The following is an 18,372-nucleotide window of genomic DNA, read 5'->3' as shown; positions in this document are numbered from 1 at the left end:
TTTACTTATAATTGATTAAAAATTAATAAATTAGTATTAGTATTGGTAAATAAATAATTTCTGGAGGCTTGTAGTGATGTTTGATAAATAATACTTTTCGATTTTATGAAAAACGATAGTAAAATAAATAGTAAGTACGCGTAAACAAAGACGACGCTTCATTTGGAAACAAAAGGATTCTTTGTTTAATTTATAGTGGATGTCTATAGAAGTGGTGCTAATTTTATAAGCCGTATGTGCGTAAACAAAAAAGTGCGTAATGTGGTGCAGTGTATTTAGTAAAGTAATTAAAATGCAATGCGTGTAGCAGGTAAGTGCAGTGTATTAATAAAAAATAGGTACATTGTGCATTCTGTGCCAGACAAAAGTTTCATAAAATAATATATATTTAAACAACTTTTTGACAAAATATTAGGGCAAATGTTCTGGCTTAAGAAGTGTAAACATAGATGTGGCGAACTACCTCTAAGTCTCGTGTTTCTCTGTAAAAAATACCACTTGAAATTCTTGTATTGAAGTGGTAGGTAGGTACTTCTGTCAGTCCACCTACACTGCGTAATAAATCGTAACTGATATTATACTAACAGCATACATTGTTTGTTAAGTAATTTAACTATAATATTAAAGATAAACTAACAATTTTAAGTTAAAACCAAAGTAAATTCAAAGTTCGCGCTTTTCTTTTGACTTTTTGTAGCGTTGTCTCTCTCAAACATATTGCTATTCAACCGCAGATCAGAGACAAATGTCGATCATTCATTCACAATAGACGATTCAAATGCTATTCAGTTTAGGAGATGTCATGGTACGAATTAAAAGCGATTCAATATAGGCACCGAAGTTGAATAGCGTCGGATTTGGATCGCTAGGTTAAAGTTGATAGTAGCCCTCCTGTTCTCGACAGTACTTAGTATGAGATACTCGTAAACTGATGGCTGAATTTGTTGTGGGCTTCTTCTACAAGGTGTGTGTATGGTGTATGTAGAACCCTTATAGAATTTATCTAATTATTTTCACTTTATTTATTACAACAACAATGTTTGCAATAACGTGAAAAATATTCATTGACTAATCAAACTAATCTTTAAGTAATTATTGAATTAATTGAAGTCTAGTAAATACTTTGAAGAGCCGATGGACGTTGGGGTCCCAAAGTGCTGGAATGGCGACCTCGCTCTAGTAAGCGCAGTGTTGGTCGACCCCCCACCAGGTGGACTGACGACATCAAGCGAGCCGCAGGGATTCGCTGGATGCAGATGGCTCAGTATCGTGATGTTTGGAAGTCCCTACAAAAGGCCTATGTCCTGCAGTGGACGTCCATCGGCTGATATGATGATGATGATGATAGTAAATAGTCATGCGTTATTTAAAGTAATAGGCTTTGTCGTATAAAAAATTATGGTTAATAATCCTGTCAACATAGTCGCAGGCAACCGTTAGTATAATAATAAATAGAAGATTGTATATAAATATAACAAAGACCGTTGACGACTTCGATCGTGTTCGCATGAATTGGGCTAACCCGCGCGCGCCGCAAAAAGTATAGTTTTTATAACAACCACTTACATTAACAAAACAAACACAACCACGACTGGCGCAGTGTATAAAATGAATGTTTATTTGTTCTACGAACAGCCAATACATTACAAATTAACATTTATATTTAAAGTATTCTCAAAAATAATCACCGGTGTAGATTTATGATACTGGTTTTCTAGGACACATGTGTGTATAGAAAATGCAGAGTTGTGTTTACGTTAAATTGCCCTGCAAAGTAGGTAAATTACCTAGTTTACCTTACCCAGCAAATTGTAGGTGAATCAATGTTTAGTGGTAATATAAATGGCTCTATTATTTATTAAACCACCTTTGTCATCATTGCATTCCATTAGTCATGATTTTAGTATATGTGCACTGATTCACTATATTATTCTAATGTGACCACTTGACTGAAATAATCTATCATTTAATCATCATCATCAACAATCCATATTCGGATCACTGTTGAGCACGAGTCTCCTCTCAGAATGAGAGGGTTTAGGCCTTAGTCCACCACGCTGGCCCAATGCGGATTGACAGACTTCACACACGCAGATAATTAAGAAAGTTTCTCAGGTGAGCAGGTTTCCTCACGATGTTTTCCCTCACCCTTTGAGACAAGTGATTTTTAATTTCTTAAAATGCACACAACTGAAAAGTAGGAGGTGATGGAAGATCATTTAATAAGATAGGAGAAATTGTCTAAACTTTGTACGATGTCTAAAAATCAGATGGCTTAATAAAAGATAAACCAAGTACACGTTTAAATTGAGATTTTTGTGGCATCAAATTTATACTGTTTATTTGGGAAAAAAGATGGTGATAATTACTTTTCATTGAGTGGGATAGATGTAAAAAATAAGGATTACTATTTTTGGAATTACTTTTCGATTTTTCAAGCGATGACAAGTTAAAGATGTAGCAGCACTGGTGTATGTTTGTAAGTGTGTCTGTGAGGTGCGTTATTGCCGCCGCTGACAGATTTAGCGTGGGACGGCCATTGTTTCTGTGTGTCTGTGTGTCACGTGTTCTGTGCCGGGTGACGGGTTTGGGTTGGTAGACATCTACATACGACATGATGAATAGACGCTCTGTTGTTGGCACGGCAGAGTTGTTTATGACGATTTAGGGAGGAAAGAGGAGGAGGAGAGGTTTTAATGACTTATATAATCTTTTTAACTTAAAAAGAAGAAAAAGACTAAATACAGAGAGTGTGAAAGAGGATATCGATGAGATGAAAGAGATAACAGCCAAAAGTTTTGAAAGGATGGGAGATGATGGGTAGATATTGAATACGTTGAGTAACGTATTCAATATCTAATATCGAAAAACCTGGCGTTACTTTGTGAAATCTTCATCATTGATTGCCGATGGACGTGCACTGCTGGACATAGGCCTCTTGCATGGACTTTCATACAAAACGGTCTCGAGCCGCGACTCCCTGTAACCAGCTTGATGTGCTCTGTCCACCTAGTGGGTAATCGACCAATACTACGCTTTCTACTTTTGCACTGCACGTATACTTACTAATAATATATCCTGATTTCTCTCACTCGCTACACCAACACCAGAACATTTTATGACAACTTTTCATTTTAAAACAAAACAAGAAATCTCAATAACGTCGTCTGGTCCGGGTAGCCGCACCCTAAACCAGTGTTTAGATAATTCAACTACATAACTACTAACTATCTAACCACTGCATTTACGAGATATAAAAAAAATGGTGCTGGTGCTTAACACAGAACCCATCACCGTGTAGTAACGCTAGCCACTCACCATCCGGTAAGCTCACATACCCGCAGGCGTGTGAGTTTATTGGATGTTGAGTGGCTAGCATTATAGTTTCAACTATTACCTATGATGAGTCTGACACAGTGATATATCATGCGTCCTCTTAAGGAAATAAAACCATATGAAATGTTAATTGAATCACGAGATAAATAAGATTATACCGGAGATGCCGACAAAGCGTTACGTGACAGGAAACGTGACGGATGAGATTGACGTCAACCGTCAGATCTGACTGAGAACTTCAACTGCAAAGCAGATATACTAATAGTAAACTGAAATCGAATGATTTGAAAATAACTATTCTTTGACAGGAATAGATATAACAGTACTTATTTACTTACTTACAGACTTAACAGAATTATATCTTTGTCTAAGTATCTACCTAAATTACTTCAAAATTGGATGTAAATTATGCCTCTCTGACTGAGAGTTTCACATTTGTACCTTTTGCTGTGGAGGCCCTTGAGCAATGGAGTCGCAGTGCCAAAAATTTCCCTGAATTATTTCACCGCGGCTAGTTGCCTCGATTGGTGACAGAAGGGCTGGCTCATTTTTTTCCACGAAGAATCAGCTTGGCTGGCAACGAGGAAACGCAGGCAGTATTCTAGCCACCAATCCACGCGGGCATAGTTTGTATATATGTAGTTATTAGGATAAGTAAGCTTAAGTTTTTTATTTTATTCTTTATGATCCAATTCATCTCATCTAATTCTGAGATTATAAAATACAATAAGTGGGTGTTGAAGATAAGATTTCTTATTATATTCATACCAAAATTATTATCAAAACCCATCCAAACACCGCCATTTTGTAATTTTTATGCAAATGGATTTCTTATCAGCGAGTTCAACGTAGGCACTTGTTGTAGACATAACTTCTCAGTATCAGCGTAATTAAGCAGCCGAGCTGATAATGTAGAGTACGTGACCCACCATTCCGCGAACTTTATCGCCACTCGCACTTAATCTCGCAGCGCAGAGACTGCTGGTGGCTAGGTTTATAAATAACTGGTGTTATTTACTCTGTGTAATCTAAATCAAAGAAATATGTTTTTATATACGCTAAGCTTTTGCTACTTTAATTACTTCTTTTATTATATTTTGCGTCTAAAGCCTAGTTCAGACTAATTTAGCATTTTAGTCGAGTAGTTCGAGTAGCGTACTAAACTACTTGCTACTGCCCAAAAATCGTTCTCATTTTCTTCGAGTACAGTTCACAATATTGCAAGATGAACAACCTACAACGGCTATAGGTAATAGAAGAAGTGGATGGGGAAATTGTGTGAAATTGCTTCAGCGAAACGACATTTTATGATTTTTTTTTATTCTTTACAAGTATTTTAGGAGCAACTAATTAACTCTACTAATTCGCCAGAATTGGACTTGTTTAGTGAACCAGTGGGCGTGGACCCACTCCGTGGAGTGTGGACCGTGGGTGAGAGGAGTTTCTCGTTCGTTAAAATCGAGTAATATGGATTGACTCGACTTAACTATTTTACTATCCTATACTCGACAAAATTTTTGGTGTTCAGACACGTTTAGCAACTAAATATTACGCTACTCGACTAAACTGCTAAAGTAGTCCGAACAAGCCTTAACAGATAACAATTGAGATTGTAGCTAGCTATTATGAACGAATATTGAATAGAATCTAACGTTATTTGGTTATTATGGGGAAAATGTATAGCATTTTTTTGCGGAAATTCAAGTTTAGGCTTTTAAAGGCAACATAAGATGTACCTACCTTGGAATTTATCATATTAGTATGGATTGGTAATCATCAAGCCTTTGTGAGATAAGTAATCTGCTGCATCTCAATTTAAAAGTCAATAGCTAGTGATGAGCTGACGGAAGCAAGTCGCGCCCGTTAGTCACGCGGCGTGTTTGCTGAAACAATGCGCGCAAATAACTGCGCAGACGCAGCTGCGCTTTGTTGCGTGTTAGGTTGCGTTTATATTGCACTGGGATAGACATATTTTATTTTGTATTAATTGATGAGTCACAAGCAGACCTCCCGCCTAGTGGTAACCGGGAAATCATCGCCTGTCAACAGAGCCATACAACACATCGAACTAATACAAAAGCAGTAGCACCGTGTCATATTAGGAAGACAGAATCAAGACCGAAAGTCACAGCAGAAAAAGATGAAACCGGTAAGATCAACGCAAAGCCCAACCCCATTATGTAGTAATGCGCTGCAAGAATAATAAATTCATATAAACTAGTAAAGATTTTCATGAAGTTTGTTTTCATGAAAATAATTGATTTGATTGCTCCATGAGAGCAGCCTTTGACTCCGGCACGCGGCACGAGTCAAGCGGAAGCGAATTTTCAATGAATATTTCCATCGAAATTTTCCCATTTCCCACTATTTCCCACTACACGTAGCACCTGACTAGCACTGCAGACGCGTCAATGATCGCGCGTTTCACTCTTGTTTTACTCTACAAAGCGCGTCATTTCACGCCACAATTCCATTCAGATATAGTATTTTTATTGGCGTGACGTGACAACGAGTGGATTCATATCATAAAGCGTCTGTAGACGAGCCAACTCTGAAACCAGTTAAAGTCGGCAATTCACTTATAAGTTTTAATATTAAAATTAAGTTTTGTTTTGCGCGCAGAGATGTCATGGCTGAGGAGCAAACTTAATTTTTGGACTTAACTTCTCTTTAGAACAAAACCATGCTTCGCACTACTTAGATAACTAAATAATAAAACTTATTGTGATTTTAAAAGCGTCGACCTATTAATAGGAATCATCATTGTACATGTACTTGTGTACATTTTACATATACATCATTGTACATGTGTACATTTTTTTAATTTTCAACTGAATTGTTTAGTATTTTTTTATTTCAACAAGTATTATTTTTATCAATGTGTTGGTATATTCTTATCAATATCATGGTATCATCTTTGAGATTCATTCATGCTAATAAATAAATAGTGTAACAAGTTAAATAATGACTTGTCATAAAAATGTACATTTCCAATTTCGGCAACTACCGAGTCGGTTCGTGTCGTCCGACGTGTCGGGGCGTCTGCAGTCGGTCGGGCGGTGCCTCGTTATAGCGCAGGTGTTAATGAAGCGGCGCGAGGGCCTCGTTATGTCATCTAAGTGTTAAAAAGCCCCTACAGAAAATAATTCAGCATCATTTGGCTCGTTGTGTCGCGCGGGGACAATCATCGCTCGAACAGCCAAGTGCGCGACTCGGTCGGGAACTGTTGAACGTTGTGTAGAAATAATGAGCGGATTGTTGTCAGTCAGTCGCAATGTGCACTGCCCTTGTCTGTTGTTGGTGTTGTTGAAACTCCTCCACCGCTGTTACAATGAAAATGTTGTCGTACCCCTCAAATATTATTATGCATAAAAAAACTAAATTCCATGGTGCAAAAACGACCTCAAAACGACTAGTACGGAGGTAGTTAAACAAGAAGAAGTTAAAAAACTATAACCTGACCAACCTACTAAATCTTAAGGTTGAAGTTTAACTTAAGATAAAACTTATTTAAAACTTCTAAATGTAATTCAATTGAAATACCGTAATTCATTTGAAATACCGTACGCTGTATGTATTTATAACATTCTATCTTTGATCGGTAGATTTGCCTGCGACTTCATCTACATTCATCATAGTTAGCTTTTAGGGTAAATTACCTGAAAAAGTTTACATTTACTAACATCAAGCAGCCGCGGAACATACGATTTGTTATAAATCTGCGAACAGCGTGTGTGAGCCCTTACACGAGAACAAACACAGACACTCACGCTGGAAACACTTGTCAAATGTTGTGGTAACTATGACTGCGGAAGAGCGCGCTTTCTTACTTACAATATGTTTGCTCTCTACACACCCATCGCAGAGTTACGACGGATAACTAATATATTAAGGAATGGGCCATAGATTAAGGATAGGGCTCTCAGCTCGACCGACCAAGATCTATTAATGATCTTTAGGCCTAAGAATTAATGAACTAAGTAATCAATTCTCACAATTTTTTTAAACTTCTTTTTCGTGGTGGATGTTGATTGAGCTGTAACGAAAACGTTTTGGATAGAAATTAGCAGGGGTCCACCGAAACCAGTTAAATTAGAAAGTGGTCTTTAAGAAAAAAAAGTTTGGAAATTTCTACTCTAGAGGATCAAGCGAATGAAATGTTCAACAGAACAAAAGAAAACAATCATAAAAAGTTTTCATTACGTACCGTATATTTCCCAATTCCATGCCCTATTTTCACATTTTTCCCTTATTTCATACTTCCCTTTTAATAATACATTTCCCGCCCTAACAAACACGGACGCCGAGTAGAAATACATCAGAAATATGATCACTCACTTTCGGTGACAAGTGACAGCGCACTCGTACATTAGTGGAGTGCCCACATTCCATATCGACGCGCTGACTCGGCGAAATGTTACTTAAGTGCTTATTTATGTACATAGGTAGGCCTGACCGACTCTTTCAACTGGAGATGAAGGTAGGTACTTCAGTTTAGTTATCGACAGAGTTATACAATCATAAATGCCTCATTACCCCATTGGTTCGACCACACAGATAAACTAATTGCTTTAATTTTAATTATTGAATTAAAATCAGAATCCTGTATCTACGTGGAAAGTTTTAAATAGTCTTGTGTTCGTAAAATCAGTCCGAAGTTTGCTGTGTCAAGTACAAGCGTCAAACGTGCCAACGTTAGCTGTAACGCGTTACGTTACCAACTGGGGAGGAGTTAGAACTCTTTCCATGGTTCTTTTGGGCTTAAGTCTCCTTGAACAGTTAGTTCAGGATGTAGCATTAAGCAGCAATTATATCACCGTGTACCAAGTGTACAGAGCCACCCACGCGGCTTTGTTTGCGCACATCAGCACGCCAAGACAATGGCTACACATTAGCGGTATGTTAATGTACTCCCCCCTCTCCCCGCGATACCCGCACGGCATTACCGCTGCTTCCTACGCTGCCATCTTAAAGTATAATTTTTCCTTACCTTTCTCTTAATGGATGATGCCACATTACATAAATATCTATGTGGAGACCCTTTACTCAAGTCTTGAAGGGCACGTGATCTAAGTATACACAGCGGTGATTAATATACCTTCCAATTTGTACAGCCTTACCAACTTATTACGTCGATTAGACGTAGGTATACATCAAGTTGTGTATATTTTACTCGTAGATGACGTAAGCATCCGTGATTCGCAACTGTAACGATGGTTGCTATGATCACGGGGTCGGCAGGACAGGTCTGACTCAGTGAACTAATCCTCCCTCTGTTCCCCTATCCCTCGAGCTAGACTACCTTCTGTTCCCCTATCCCTCAAGCTAGACTAAACTAACCCCCAATAAGGCGGCTATAGTCCCATTAGTCCTACATACACATTTAGAAAAAAATAACCAGATAGAAATTCAACTTAGAACTACAGAAGTAAAGGACAAATGACGCCTTTGCCCCCTCTGAAAAGCAATATACACTCGTAACTATAACCTACCATAGAATACCAAATAGTACGAATAAGTATTACGTAACTATACCCTGTAGATTGAACCATTGCCTAGCAACAACTGTTCCATACATTTCCTTTCCATTAAATTTTGCAATCGATCTTCAATCGAACATAGTGATTCTGTTGATGCTTGTGCGTCACGAACCGCAGGAATTCTGTCATCGTTCGGGTATTTTTTCTGTCGCATGCAAATGTGCCGCTGTATGCAGCGCACGCGCCCGTTTATCGATAAGTCCCACGATCGATTCCGTTTTAAACGTCCACTCGATTGCTGAGCTGAATCGAGAAATCGGAGGTTTCGTGTTTGCCACAACTTAGCTATCTTGCAGTGCGTTGGAATAGTAGCTAAAGAAAAGATAAATATGATGATGAATAGGTAAATTATAGAATAAATAAGACAGTATTCGTAAATTAAATACAGTTATTTTAGTATAATGTTATAAACGGCACATCGTATTTGACATTTGTTCCTAGAACTGTTCAAAAATTAAAAATATTTTGTAGAAAATTCAGAACTAAGAATTTTGAGCTTAATAGGTCATTTTTGAGAAGGGTGAACCGGAGTGGGATATTTTGCGATGATGAGTTGTTTGTATACAAATAAAAATATTTCGAATAGGTATGTTGAATTTTAAAGTAGCATTACACTATTATTATTGAACATTACAATTTAATTAGTAAAGCAAAAACATATTGCAGCAGCAATGTGTGTGTTGCCGTACTGTACGCTTGCTAAGTCATGTAAATTTCCTGATTAAAATATTGACCGTAACTGGAAACTTTATATTGAGAGTAGCATTTCCGTTTCCGTCGATTTCATACCAGTTTTCGTACTTTTATTGACGTCACGTCGGGCTATGTGGCGCCACCTGGCGGTGTCGGGCTCGGGAAGTTTCGTAAATCGCTGAGCGCGACTTTAGCTCATTGGCGTTTTGTTTACCGTCGAAGCAACATCTTGCAATCAGTTGGTACCCGACATTGCAAGATAAAGTGTAATAAGTGAAGTGAATTCGCTGTGAGTACTTTATATTTTATTACGTTGTAACATACAACGTTAATGTAATTAACGTTAAATTATGTAAAAATTTCAAATTTCATTTGAAAATAGTACGTGATCATTATTTTAACGGTTTTTCCGTTCGGATCACTACTTCATGTGTTTGAAAGTCTTGCTTTTTTGCAAATGTTTTCGTACTTGCATGTAATAATATTTTCTTTGTAGTGATTTTTCAACAGTTAAAATAGTATTAAAAGTGGCGGGGCCCAGCGGGCTTCCTAAAAATGTGAACTCAGAAACCAAAGTGAACGTTCTAGCAATAGACTGTTGTCTAACATATATACTGCAAAACGAACGCGTGGCCAGTGGCTTTCGTTTCAGAGGAGTACATAAATTACGAATGCTCGAACACAAGTTAGACAAAGAGTTTTTGGAAGTTACTCAAACATATTGTTACTCCAATTCAAACCGGCATTGAAAAAAGGTTCACAAATCCCGCCAGAATTTAGCACAGGAATTTTGATTGGATGTAAATTACTGGCCTTATAAATCGCCACCCCACGCAGGGGCAAGGCGTAGACACTGTTAACGTCGCTGGACACATTTGCAGTCAAATATAGGTCTAATAGATTACCGCCCCTCGCGGGGGCAAGGTATACACAGTTTTTTTAACGTTCCTGGACGTATTTGCAAAACCAACTTACTGAGTAAGGTATAGAAAGTTTAAATATTCCTAGACGTATTTGCACAGTCAAATACCGGACTAATAGATTACCGCCCCTCATGGGGACGAGGCTATAGAAAGTGTTAACATTCCTAGACGTATTTCCAGTCAAATACTGAGGATCGCCGCCTCTCGCATGGGCAAGGCACGAATAGTGTTGAAATTTCATCACGTAGAACACACAACACGGAATATACATACAATGCGCAAACGCTCATGCACAGCCATGCTTGCATGATAATTACAACCCACCCTCGCGGGGTGTTTATCTCTTTATATAAATTATTCAAATACCGGTGTCCTTGATCGCCACCGTCGCGGGCGTATGCATGAAGAGTAATGTTCCATCGCGTGGAACATACAACACGGAATATACATATCTGTAATGCGCACACGTTCATGCACAGCCTTGCTTGCATGATCAATACAATCCACCCTCCCGGGTGTTTATCAACGATGTATGGATACGAATATCTTATCTATCTATATAAATTATTCAAATACCCTTGTCGATGTCGTGTGTGTGTGTGATCGCCACCCCTCGCGAGGGTAATGCATGAAAAATGTTAAGATTCCATCGCTTGGAACGCTTGCGCAGCCTTGCTTGTATGATCATTATAATCCACTCTCGCAGGGTGTTTATCAGCAATGTACAAGAAACTAATGTCCTAAAGCCCTTGCAGGCTGACTCACTATCTTTTACGTTTGCTAGTTGACATATACAAAATTGAGTTTCTATGTAAAAATGTCATTTATTGCTTACTCGTGAATATCCCACAGTAGGTAAATGACATTTTTCCAATTGATATAGGTTGATAATAAAGACCAAAATAGTGAATAGGCCAACTAGATTTGTAACCAATGGGTGAATTAATTACTTTGTAATAATGGCGTAAAAATCTGATGAATGAAAGCGTCAGATTAAAACATGTACATTTTGGTATAGAGGTTAAAGGCAGGAAACTTATTTTTCCGAATACATCAAAGTTTTCTAAAGGTATTACTGGATGTATACAGTTTATTATTTGCAAAATTTATAACCATACTCCAGGTTTCATAAAACTTAGAAACAAACAAAAAGGTAAAACATATTATGATACCCTCCGTCACCTAGCAAATGTAGAAAAACGCATAAGCGGTAACATATAAATTTCAATTAAAACAAAGGATTCTAAATGAATCCTTTTTCAGGGGCTCGAGGCCCATCAAGGGTATTATGTATGCTTTAAAGTTTAATGCATCCAGAAAACATAAAGTATTTTGAGATAGACTTCATTTCAAGCGGTCTTTTTAGCCACCTTTTTCACCACCTTTTTCAATGGGAGAAAATGGTGGCACCAGAAACGTACAGAGGTTAATCTGAGGTTATCTCCTACCGTTCTCTCGAATAACCTCGTGTTTTTCTTAATCTATATGGAATATCGTTCCACACTCCTGTTTTGGAAGAAATATCAACAATTGTCTACTTAATGAAATACAAAGGATCATAAAAGCACCATGCTCTGTTGCTAATACTGAAGCCGGACCAATATTTAACCTCATTTCCACTTGCTAAATACGCACAGCATCAAAAACTCAGTTTGAAGAATAGACACAAGCCTACTTGCATGTGTATGTAATAAAATCCCAAAGGTGCTTCCTACGTTTTGTATACAGGGAATTGTTGGTTATTACTTCCTTGTCATTTGAACTATGCATGTCTCTTTCTCAAATACTTTCTCAATGCTATCGAATTCGCAGCATGTTTTGTAAGAGATATGTAGAATTAAGAATAGACAATTTTATCATTTACTAAGAAAATAATACGAAGCGTAGATGTAGACTATATCGAAAACTTGCCCGTTACCATTGAATGAATGAATGACCTTGTTTAATATAATCAGACTGCTAGCTACCTACTTCACTGACACCCTCAGCCAGTGTTTTTGTTAGTAGCAGATGCCTGTGACCACGCTTGGGCAGCGTTACTAAACATTCACCCTCTGAGGTATTCATGGTCACGAGAGGAATGGGTACTGCATTCCAATAAAAAGGAAATGTATGTCATACTACTCGTATATGTCCCTAGAATCAAACTCACCTCCTAAGCAACATTCAATTGGACAAAATGACTGCCGTTACATATTACGGAGGAAAAGAGAAATGAGTTTAAATATAGAATATAACAGTTAAAATTGCAAGATCTTTGTCTAGTAACCTTAATTAGACTATCACTAAGTTCACAACAGTACACAATAGTATATGCGGCAGGAACAACAAGCATGCAAATCACTTGTTATACAACATCACCATCTTCCATTCTTGGCGCTTTCATTACTGTAGCATAGAAAAAGTGATTGTGAAATAGGGTATGTCGGTGACTGATCTATTCTGATCTGACTCATTAAATAAGGTACACGTAGTCCATGATTACTTGTACGTATCCCGAGATGTAACTTACGCTCAAGTTGTTTTATACGATGTGTACAGTGTGTATAGGGAATTTCCCACTTGCTTTATGGTATCGCCACCACTTACACTGATTCTCAGAGAATCATCAGAATCGGTTGACAGGAATATATTTAATAGCCTTGATAAGAGTAAGTCTTATGTCATTTGGATCTCAGGTTCCGAGTGCTAGCAGTACCGATAATTCTATAGAATGAAGACAAATTTATTATAATCACGACAACGGACTTAGCAGTTACAAAACTGTTAGAGGGAGTCTTCAAGAATATGGGAAAACCTGAAATTATTTTTAATTTCCTGTCAAAACTTAAAAATCGGCTTGTGTAGTGTTTGTCTAAAAGTAAAAGTTTTAGTACATTATATGACCTAATGTCTAAGAACTGACTCAGTTTTAGTTTCTAGAATCTTCAAGTAACCTACTTAAGAGATCAATAACTTTGTAAAGTATATCCTTAAATTCATACCAAATTGTTAAGAAAGCCTAAAAATTCCATGCCACCAGTTTGGAATGTCAGTAACTTCTTAATAAGTTATTTTTTCAATAGTTATATTTTTGTGGGTACACTCTGAAAGGGGTGTATATGACCTAACATTACTTATTATAGGGATAACATAGTACAAAATCTGATGATTTTATTCAATTTTGGCCGCAATTTGGCTCAAAAACCGATAGAAGTATTTACTCTGGCTGGAAATTATTTGTAAATAAAATAATCACTATCATAATTTTTCTTTAGGAAATAATAAGTCTATTTCATTATTAAATGAAATAACTATCCACTACGACTAAATGCAGCAAGAATTAATATTAATTTCTTTGTAATAATTTTTTTAAAAAACCGCCTCGCATATGGTTATAGCAGAATGAGTAAAGACGTCACGTAAGAAATCTTCATAACTACTATATCGGTCAGCAGTGTTTTTCCTAAATAATTTAGTGTGAATATCAATTATATGATGAAATCCCTAAAATTAAAAGTATTGAACTCCAATCCAAAAATGTATGGTATGTTTTTAGTTCATTGATTTATTTTTGAATGTGCTGAGAGTTGGGAGTCGCGAGATGAACGAAAACACGTTAAGCACTGCTAACTGTTCTATTTATTAATATTTGTAAAATATAGTAAATGGCTGATGACATAATGACACTTGAATGTCAAAGAGTTGACAGTTTGAATAAATAATATCCACAGACAATAGATACTTATTACTGGCTACCATTGTACCGTAGACATGTATTTTTGCTACATTCCAACAAAATGGAATATTGTATTATGCACAGACACAGTAAGTCAAACTTCGTTACTAGCTTGTTCTCTAAATAAAGCCTAATTGAATTAGAGATAATATTGTTATAAAAAGTTTTATTTTAATAATCACATTGGCGAAATAATACCATAATGTGGCGTCACCAGGCGAAAACAAACAATCTCTCAATATAAAGTTTCCAGTTACGGTCAATATTTTAATAGCAGCGTTTTACCTGAAATAAAACGCATATTAAAATACTTACCTCACTGGAAACTTTAAGTAATTCCTGCCTGGTGATATATTGAGCCAATGAGCTAAAGTCGCGCTCAGCGATTTACGAAACTTCCCGAGCCCGACACCGCCAGGTGGCGCCACATAGCCCGACGTGACGTCAATAAAAGTACGAAAACTGGTATGAAATCGACGGAAACGGAAATGCTACTCTCAATATAAAGTTTCCAGTGAGGTAAGTATTTTAATATGCGTTTTATTTCAGGTAAAACGCTGCTATTAGAAATTCAAATGGCTGCATTAGGCTAACAATGTGTGGTATAAAATTTGCAAAGAATGGACGGATAAGCAGTAATTGTGTTTATTATATTACGATTTGTAATTTTATTACTTTTTACTCATGTTGACGTCTGGGTATTACGTAGGTATATTTTTGATTGCATTGTAAGTACGTTGAAACGCCCTGTAGAAAGCAAATAGTTTTTCTGATAAATTTGTTGTAAGTTATTTGTTACTTTTATTTTGTCAAGATGTTACAGGTAAACCAAAAAAGTTCATTTGGATTTGTTTCAATGCGGTAATTTCTGAAAATTCCAGTCGGGTTGTAAACATTATTTTTGTATCTGATAGACCCATGACGAGTGACACAGGGTAACACGAAAGAGATGATCCGGTCCTTTCCGATATTTTGTCACTGGAAAGAGGTCGACCCTGGACATTTTCCACTTGAAATATACTGTTTAGTTCTGCTATAGAGAATTAAACAGTTGTCGAATGATATTTGCATGTAGATGAATAAAGACTCATTCAATGTTATCTGTGTATAGGTACACGCAAAAGTCGCAACACGGCGAAACGCCAGCATTGTCCCGCCCACACCGGCGCCCGCGCATGCATTATATCAGAATACGAATATCTAGCTTACAAGAATCTAATACTCGTACATAGATTTATCAAACTTATTTGCACATGTTAGCGAACATTTCGTTTCCCCGAGCCGGGAGATTTTATTTCTATCTTCCATTTATTTATATCTTTCTTTCTTCATTATTACTTAGGAGTACCTATGGAAACCCAAAACCAAAATTTGTGAATTTTTCTCATATATTTTGTCACAATTTTTCCCTGGCTCTTATCCTGCCAGAGAGTCCTATGATTTATTAGATAGACACGTCAAGTTACCATGTACATACTTGGCACTTTGGTGAAAACTGTATGAAAAGCTACATAATCGTCGGTATTGGCCGATGGACAGCTGGAAATAAGCTCTTGAAAGGACTTCCAACTCGTATAATGTTGTCAGTTCATCTATTTGACTAACATCGTTTGCCGATAATGGGTACCCAGTCCCTTGGGAGCCCAACTTCCGAATTATGATCAGTCCCTTTAGTAGAGTCCAATGTTAGCGTGAATAGACGATTGAGATTTAGATCCAAAAATCAAGACATGAAAAAGCAAAAAGGTTAATTGATGCCAGGACCTTAAAGTAAAGCACAAATTGTTATTGAAAGGTATAAACTTTGACACCTTCTATGTATCTAAGGGTCTAAAATATTTATAGTATTAGACACGTGTATGTGGTTATTAGGTATTGTTTTCTATAGCAGCGTCAAATGTCAATTTAATAATCGAACAGCTGTCCGGAACGATTTGAAGGCGCTTGTAATTACGCTGCGTGGGCGAAGGCGCGCTTTGATCACATTTAACATGAATTCATGTTGAATCACTTGTACGCTATTACAATTTCGTAGCAATTTTACGCGCTATTTAATGATTATTATATTATAAACTTAATTTAACTGTATCTACCTTCAATGTCCGGTTTTAATTGTCCGGTTGGATTTGCAAAATTTTATTTTGCCTTTGACAGATTTTTCAACAGAGCTAAACTTCTCAAATTAGCTGTTTTTATTTTAAGTGTCTAAACAAACATAGGGGTACTGTATGTAATGCTAGAAATGATATCATGCACTAGCAATTAACACACGATCAGTTTTAGCGGATGTCAAGATGTTAGCGCTACGGGCATGTGCACGGCTTATCGGATGGTGGGTGGCTAGCATAATAGAAACTGAGTATTTTTTTTTTCTATTCTGGAAGATATATTATATTTTATAACTTCTGTTTCTTAGGTATACGCATGGCTAGGGTATGGAAGTTTCTCCTGAAGTCAGTATCTCACAACCTGTGCATCTTTAAAATGGGATTGAATAGGCATCTTCTAGGCAAGCGCATTTAACCTTGGGCTACATCTATACTGACCATTAAATGAAATCGTGGTAAAGCGCGAGCTTATTCCTTATAGAAAAATCTTGGTGTTAGAATTCAAAATATAAGTCATTACATGAAGTGACGGTGACTTTTCGTTTCTGTGATCATCTAACATCATTTCGTAGAAATCACCATGTTAGATGACTGACACTTGATGTTTTTAAATGCACCTAGGTACTACGAGTTACATATCACCTTACTAGATATGACGAGAACGTAAAAGTATCTGGCATCTGTTAGTATACTACACAGATATAAAGAGGTCATTAGATAATAACTTAATAACTACGTCTTTAACCTCCTAAGTTATTTATCGCATGGGCGGACATTACGCAGGCCTGAAGGTCTGTAGGTGGTGTCATGACACCACAGCAGCGGGTAACGGCTAGATCGATCACTCGCCTCCAAGTTAGGCAGCAATGACTTCATAAACCGTACGCGTAGTTATCAATCATCACGGTTAATTAATAATTTCAAACGATCACTAAATATTGTTTTGACGTGGGCTAAACAAGAAATAATGATGTAGTGTTTTTGTGATTCTATAAATAAATCTACAGGTTATTTGAATACCTCTCCGTCGCAGTTGTGAGTTCTTTAATTTATTAAAGGAAGGTCCGTAGCCGGTAGTTGATTTCTATTTCGTGTCAATTTAGGAGTTTTTAAATCTTTTTTCTCGAATCTCAAAATCTCTAAAAATTTTTGCCTAAATCTAAGGTTGCCTGGTAGAGATTGGTACTAAGCGATACCTTTTGTATATTACTTATTTTGTATATTTCTTATCTATGTGTATTTCTGTATTGTGGTGTACAAATAAGTGTACGTACTTATAAATAAATATATTTTTTTTTTCAAATAGATCATGTTTGTTCTGGTGTTTATTCTAATGCCATGATTACCACTCTCAATAAATTTAGATCTCTAGAGAGGTAGGATTCAGTCTCTGCGTCTTTTAAAGTTCCTGAGTTGCTACCTTAAGCTGCATTATCACTTAACATTACATATTCTAATATATAATTCAGTAAGAAAAATAAATAAACGTTAATGAATTTAATGAAATTAAAATTACCTTTTATTCCTTTATATTTTTTCTCATTTGGCTATCTGAAACAAAATAATTTAATCTTTTAACCAGTCATTATAATAATTGCTATCATCATATTATAACATACCTAATTCAGTGAAATAAATTCTAACTACGTGATTACTATCATACTAATTTAATAAAAAAATTGAATTTATACTCGTACTTGAACGATTAAGGATCATCTGGCCTATTCACTAAATTGATCTTTATCAAAAATGTCACCTACCTATTGTATGATATCCGCAAAGGGTTGTCAGTAGACACTGGATGAATGAAAATACGTCAATGTTAGCGAATTAGCCTGCTGCGTCATCAACCCATATTCGGCTCACTGCTGAGCTCGAGTCTCCTCTCAGAATGAGAGGGGTTAGGCCAATAGTCCACCACGCTGGCCCAATGCGGATTGGCAGACTTCACACACACAGAATTAAGGTAATTCTCTGGTATGCAAGTTTCCTCACGATGTTTTCCTTCACCGATTGGAACACGTGATATTTAATTTCTTAAAATGCACACAACT

At 36.7% G+C, this 18,372-nt stretch overlaps 1 long non-coding RNA gene across 1 annotated transcript in view; it reads right to left on the bottom strand.

Annotated features, from left to right (window-relative positions):
• LOC128198800 (uncharacterized) overlaps nt 1–17,871 on the bottom strand; it is a 67,950-nt gene extending 50,079 nt beyond the window's left edge. Inside the window, exon 1 of the long non-coding RNA XR_008251502.1 lies at nt 17,835–17,871. This is a non-coding gene — a long non-coding RNA (uncharacterized LOC128198800). The remainder of the gene's footprint in view (nt 1–17,834) is intronic.
• Nucleotides 17,872–18,372: the final 501 nt, after the last annotated feature.

Source organism: Bicyclus anynana, chromosome 15 (genome assembly GCF_947172395.1).
Source record: "Bicyclus anynana chromosome 15, ilBicAnyn1.1, whole genome shotgun sequence".
NCBI lineage: Eukaryota > Metazoa > Arthropoda > Insecta > Lepidoptera > Nymphalidae > Bicyclus > Bicyclus anynana.
The sequence above is the reverse complement of the archived record's forward strand: the minus strand, read 5'-3'. Positions and strand labels throughout refer to the sequence as shown.